Here is a 6,853-nt window from a genome sequence, read left to right as displayed (position 1 = left end):
AATAGATGAAGTAGCTAAAAGTAGTAGCTTAAACTCAAAATTTGACAACTTTGAACCTAAAACTAGTATCTAAAATACACTAAAAGTGCAAACCTGCATTTAGACCATCAGTGAATGTTCATCTATATGTTGTATGTTGATGTATATATTGTATGTTCCTATATATTGTATGTTGATTTATTAGGCTACGAATTGATTAATTTAATTAGTCATTTAAAGTCCTATGGTGTTAAAAACATTCTCAGTAGAATGAGAAGGGTAACACTACCTCAACCACTTACAATTGACAAAATATATGAAAGTACTCTATAAAAGAGAACTTTAGTAATGTCAAAATATTGACTCCCCCAAATTTTATTTACAATCACTTAGGATGTCAGGGGCATTTCAATACTGAGGACTTCTCTTTGGATGCCCTTATTGAATGCCTATGACAATAGTGTTGAAATTGCCTTCCATGTTTGACTTCAGTAGTAATAGGTTTATTACTTATGTCACATGGAGTGTTGCTGTTTTGGCTAAGTTTTTATTTGTTTGGCTTGTCACAGAACATGGCCCATTTTCCCAACCATCGTGCATGGATGTACGACCGTTGTTATAGTGGAAGGAGAGGTTTGAAGGAATCTTTTGTCATCGGAGTTGAAGAGTTCGTGGAGACGGCCCGACGATATCAATATTATGCCCTTGATGGAGGGATTCGATGTCCATGCATCAAGTGCGAATGTACAATGATTTTGAAAGATGAAGTCGTCAAAGTTCACCTTTACCAAAAAGGGTTCATGCCTAATTACACGGTTTGGACATTTCATGGTGAAGAAATTCCTTCGACCTCCACTGCAGCTGAAAAACGGCTTGCATCAGGTTCGAATACTATTGTACATACATCTGAGATAGATCAATTTGCCTATATGCAAGAGATGGTCGACAATGCTCTTCGTCACCATGCTGAAGAAGCAGACGATAGTCATGATGAAGAGCCTCCAAATGAAACGACGCAGAGGTTTTACAATTTACTGACACAGGCAAATCTACCTGTATTTGAAGGTTCATCTGAGTAAAAATTGTCAGTGTGCATTAGACTCATGGCTGGGAAATCTAATTGGAACGTTCCCATTCAAGCAGTGGACTTCTATACAAAACTGATGTTAGATTTGACACCACCAAACAATTTCATGCCGAAGAATTATTACCAAGCCAAAAAATGTGTTTCAAAGTTGGGATTGGATGTCAAGAAGATTGATTGTTATGTTAATGGATGTATGTTATTCTATGACAATGACAGTGGCAAAAATGATGCATTGTTGGTTGAATGCAAGTTTTGTGGCTCACCTCGATATCAGACAATGCATGCTGGACGGAGGCAAAAAAAACCAATTCCATTAAAGTCCATGTTCTACTTACCTATAATTCCAAGATTACAAAGATTGTTTACTTCAATGCAAACAGCAGAACACATGACATGGCATGATGGTAACAAAACTCCGGGACTTTTGCGTCATCCTTCTGATGGTGAAGCTTGGAAGCACTTCAATCGTAAACATCCATCCTTTGCTAGTGAACCACGTAACGTCAGACTTGGTCTATGCTCTGATGGGTTTACCCCGTACATTCAGGCGTCTGCATCACCGTATTCATGTTGGCCCGTGATAGTTACCCCATACAATTTACCACCTGAGATGTGCATGACAAAGCCTTACATGTTTTTATCGTGTATAATACCAGGTCCATCTAATCCCAAATCATTGATTGATGTATATTTGGAACCTTTGATTGATGATTTGAAGACGTTATGGAATGGTGTTTGGACGTATGACGTTTCAAGGAGGCAAAATTTCCTTATGAGGGCAGCCTTGATGTGGACTATTAATGACTTCCCAGCGTACGGCATGTTATCTGGTTGGAGCACACATGGTCGATTAGCTTGTCCACATTGCATGGAACATACAAAGTCATTCCAATTGAGTCATGGCCGGAAAAGTAGTTGGTTTGACTGCCATCGACGGTTCTTGCCCATTGATCACCCATTTAGAAGAAACAAAAAGGCATTTCGCAAAGGACAAGTTGAAACGGATATGCCCCCGCCAAAGTTGAGTGGATCACACGTGTGGAGAAGAGTGAAAGACTATCCAAAAGTCACTGAATCTGGTCAAAATAGGCTAGAAGGGTTTGGGGAATGACATAATTGGACTAAAAGAAGCATATTCTGGGAACTTCCCTATTGGAAGGACAACTTGCTAAGACACAACATCGATGTCATGCACACAGAAAAAAATTTCTTTGACAATGTCTTCAACACAGTTATGAATGTTAAAGGTAAGACAAAAGATAATGAGAAAGCAAGAAAAGATTTACCTTTGTATTGTGGACGAAAAGACTTAGAGTTGAAGGCACAAGGTAACGACCGATTATTTAAACCAAAAGCAAATTACACCATGTCAAAAGACAAGACAAGAATAGTGTGTGGATGGATGAAGGAGCTTAGAATGCCATATGGATATGCTTCTAACTTGTCCAGATGTGCCAATGTTCAGAATGGTACTATTCAAGGGTTGAAGAGTCATGATTGTCATATATTTATGGAGACTTTCATCCCTCTTGCGTTCAGTTGTTTGCCAATGCACGTGTTAAATCCACTGATAGAAATCAGTAACTTCTTTAAAGATTTGTGCTGCACGACACTAAAGGAAGATTCCCTTAAAAAGATGGATGAAAATATCCCGATTATTCTCTGCAAATTGGAAAGAATATTCCCTCCTGCATTCTTTGATTCAATGGAGCACATTCCAGTTCATCTTGCATATGAAGCTTGGCTTGGGGGACCCGTGCAGTACAGGTGGATGTATCCCTTTGAAAGGTTTATGGGAGAATCCAAACGGTCAGTTAAAAATAAAGCTAGAGTGGAAGGCTCAATTTGTGTAGCTTACTTGCACAGAGAGACAACTTATTTTTGTTCACATTATTTCAAGAACTTCATGTTGTCCCCCACTCATGTCAGAAATGAAATGCAATGGCAAGTTGAACCACGTCAAGGTGCATTATCAGTTTTCCGACAATCAGGCCGTCACGCAGGGAAAGAATTCACTCATTGGTTAACTGATGCTGAATTCAACTCTGCTCATGTCCATGTCTTGATCAATTGCAGTGAAGTCAAGCCGTACCTTGAGTATGTCATCATCCATCTCTAATCTATCAAACGGTTTAATTGTTATACACTAATGAATTTCATTTGTACCAGCTCATTTGTTGTGGCTGAGCAAGTCGCAGAAGGAAATACTTCTGCTAGAATACACTCAGAGTTTTCCCATTGGTTTAGAAATCAGGTCCGTAGTTTTTCCTACGTTTAGAGCAAGGTTAATTTGACTATTGCTTTTATAATTTTGTTAGTACCTTTGTAGGTTTTTAATCAGGCATTAACTCCCACGGTTCAAGAGTTAAGACATCTCTCCAATTGGCCAATGAGATGTGTCAAAGAATGGCACACTTACTTCATCAATGGTTACAAATTCCATACACATGAATGGTCTAAAGGAAAGAAAACATCAAATTGTGGTGTGTATGTCAAGGGCCTAACAGAGGGTTCTTATGATGATTTTTACGGCATCATTCATAAAATATATGAGTTAGAGTACAACAGCACTACTTCTCCAAACAGAGTGGTACTTTTTTATTGTGAATGGTTTGATCCTTCTAGAGCTGGTACTAGAGTCGATCCACGCTTTAATATTGTCGAACTGAACCAGAGATTAAGATATGGACCGTTTGATCCTTTCATTCTACCATCTAATGTCAGACAGGTTTATTATGTGCCATATCCACCATTTCGCAATATTGACAAGCGTGGTTGGGCCGTAGCAATACAAACGAAGCCTAGAGGTCGCATAGACTCAAATGAAGTTGAGGAAGATGTTGCCTACCAACTTGACCAAATGTCACAACCACAAGAAATTATCGAAGTTGAATGTATAACCGCATTGGTCGACCCTGATGGTGATGGAGATGAATTAGAAGCAACAATACAAGGAGATGAAGAATAAGAGGAAGAAGAACAAGAAGAAGAAGAAGAAGAACAAGAATAAGAAGATGATGATGATGATGACGATGAAGAAGAAGAACAAGAAGATGATGATGATGAAGACGATGCTGAAGATGAAGATGAAGATGATGATCATGATGACGATGATTGAATGTTGAACATCTATTGTAGCAAATTGGACTATCATTTGATTACCGTTATCTAAAATACCATCTTAAAGTTGTATGCAATTACTTATACATTGACTTTAAAAACAATTGATCCTTCTTTATTCATTTATATTGTTTCGCTTTATTTGTTACCATTTCAATGCAGTAATGACAGGACAAGGTTCACAACGTCCTGATAAAGGAAAGGGGGTTGCAAGGCCTACAAAGAGGCAACGGCAGGCACCAAAGTATGTACTTAGGGTGCCTGCTAGACTACCTACCACTGCTGCAGGTAGTACATCATCTGTGGGGCCTCCTCCTACCCCTATTATACAGCCTCCTACACCTGCAGCAGACCCTACTCCTACCTTTGCAGTAGACCCTTCTCCTCCTTCTGCATCTCAACCTTCTACTACCCCTGCACCAGACCCTCTTCCTCCTCCTGTTATTATAACCCCCACTCCTCCCCCTATTGTTATTACCCCCACTCCTCTCCCTGACCCTACTTCTATACCTTCTTCCTCTTCTGTACCTCCTTTTGAGACTTTCACACCACCTGCTGATCCAGATTCAAGTGGTGATGGTGATGGTCTTGACCCGCCCCTCGGTGATCGACCATGGATTGAGCCCTATGGTAAAGGGTAAGTTTATAATCTGTTGATATAATTTGATGTTTAAACCCTATTGTAATTGAAATGACTTTTGTTATGCAGGTTTATTCCATCTAGGGTTGCTTCCCAGGCCATCACACGTTCAATTAAGCAACAATTTTTAAGTCCATGGCCTACTTGGGGAGCAATACCTGATGACGACAGAAAGCCATTCTGGCAGCGCTTTCAGGTGAGCAATCCATTACACTAATGTCCCTCTTATTTTACTATGTTTTGTAATTAATGTTTGTTCTCTTTAATGTTATAGATGAAGGTGCAGTGGAAACCTGAACATGAAAGTCAGATACACAGAAATTTCCACATGAAAGCATCTCATCGGCTGTCAGAGATGTTTAGGGATGCCCGCAATGCAAGACAGCGCCCTAACTGGCTGGGTGAACAAATTTGGAACTCTTTACTGGCCCATTGGAATACAGTAGAGTTCCGCAATAAGTGTGCCAAAGCCCAGCGGAACAGAGCATCTGAAAGGGGTGGCACCCTACATACTGGTGGGTCGATCACCATTCATGAGCATGCCATTCGTATGGTATAATCTCATTACATAACTTTTTCTTTCATACATAAGTTATGTATATTCTATTTCATATGGACGCTTGTAATTCTTAATTATGTTACAGGCACAGGCTCTAGGACGGGCGGTCCATGTGGATGAGGTCTTTGCACAGACTCATGTTCGGAAGGGAACTAATCAATTCGTTGATGAAAGATCTCGGAAGACTCATGTAAGCAAATAACACTATTACTATTACTAATTTTTCATTTATGTTATACTATCGTTCCCTGACATTGCTTTTAATGTTTCAACAGGAAGACTTTTCTACGAGACTTTCACAGGTTAGATCTGAACATGAGTCAGCTCCTACACCGGATGATGGCAGTAATGCAGATGATGACATCCGTAGGACACAGTGCTGGATCGACATCGTTGGTGGGAAGAAAAAAGGACGAGTGTATGGTGCGGGACAGCTTGCTGCAAACTATACAGCATCCAGAGGAGGTACTCTGAAGCACCAGCCTTCTTCTTCCACCAGTACTCCTGACGAGGTCGTTCTTCGCCTCACGCAGGAACTCCGGCAACGTGACCAGGAGATCACTGATCTTAGAGCAGAGTTTACAAACTTTAAGGCCCTGGTCATGAGAGTCTTGCCTAAAACCTCACAGGACGTACAAAATATCCCTCCGACCCAGCCACGACCCTCCTCATAACCTGCTGCCACTCAGCAGCCCACATCAGTCCAACCCTCATCAGTCCAACCCACACCAGTCCAGCCATAAGTAGAGAAGCAGGATGATGAAGATCATTCTGATGATAGTTATGTACATTATTAGTTTCATTTTCTTATTACTTGTTACACAAACATTTGGATATTAGAACATTTTTGACTTGATATCTTTTCAATGTTAGTTAGATCTACTTCCAGACTTTGGATGTTAGAACATCCTTTTGTTACATTGTTTTATATTTTAACTATAATTACATTATCTATACATTAATGGATGTTCTATGGATTAATTGATGTTCAATGGATATTGATAATTGATTGCATCTTTGAGATGCACATTATGCATGTTTGTATGTGCTTGAAAACTGATATGCAGGTCTGTTTGTAATTGAAATTTGATATACAGGTTTGGTATGCACAAGAAATACCATTTCTCTGAAACCTTCTCTGCAATTTACCGAAGGCTTTTGCCCTTCGGTAAATGCCCACAGTAGGTCATTACCGAAGGCTTCTGGCCTTCAGAAATTACCGAGGGCTTCTGCCCTTCGGTAATTACCGAAGGCTTTTGGCCCTCGGTAATTACCGAAGGCTTTTGGCCCTCGGTAATTACCGAAGGCTTCTGGCCCTCGGTAATTACCGAAGGGCAAAAGCCCTCGGTAATTGTTAGCGACAAGAGATTTACAGAAGGATTTTTGGCTGTCGATAAGCCTTCGGTAAATGATGGACAAATTTATGAACACCAAAATATGATGTCACAAACTTGTTGAACAATCGGCA

The 6,853-nt window shown here is 40.1% G+C and overlaps 1 pseudogene; it reads left to right on the top strand.

The window, feature by feature from the left end:
* Nucleotides 1-677: 677 nt before the first annotated feature.
* On the top strand, nucleotides 678-3,221 carry LOC148200425 (uncharacterized; annotated as a pseudogene).
* The last annotated feature ends 3,632 nt before the right edge of the window (nucleotides 3,222-6,853 follow it).

This window comes from Vigna umbellata, chromosome 4 (assembly GCF_029865625.1).
Source record: "Vigna umbellata cultivar VRB3 chromosome 4, Vumbellata_1.0, whole genome shotgun sequence".
Lineage (NCBI taxonomy): Eukaryota > Viridiplantae > Streptophyta > Magnoliopsida > Fabales > Fabaceae > Vigna > Vigna umbellata.
The sequence above is the reverse complement of the archived record's forward strand: the minus strand, read 5'-3'. Positions and strand labels throughout refer to the sequence as shown.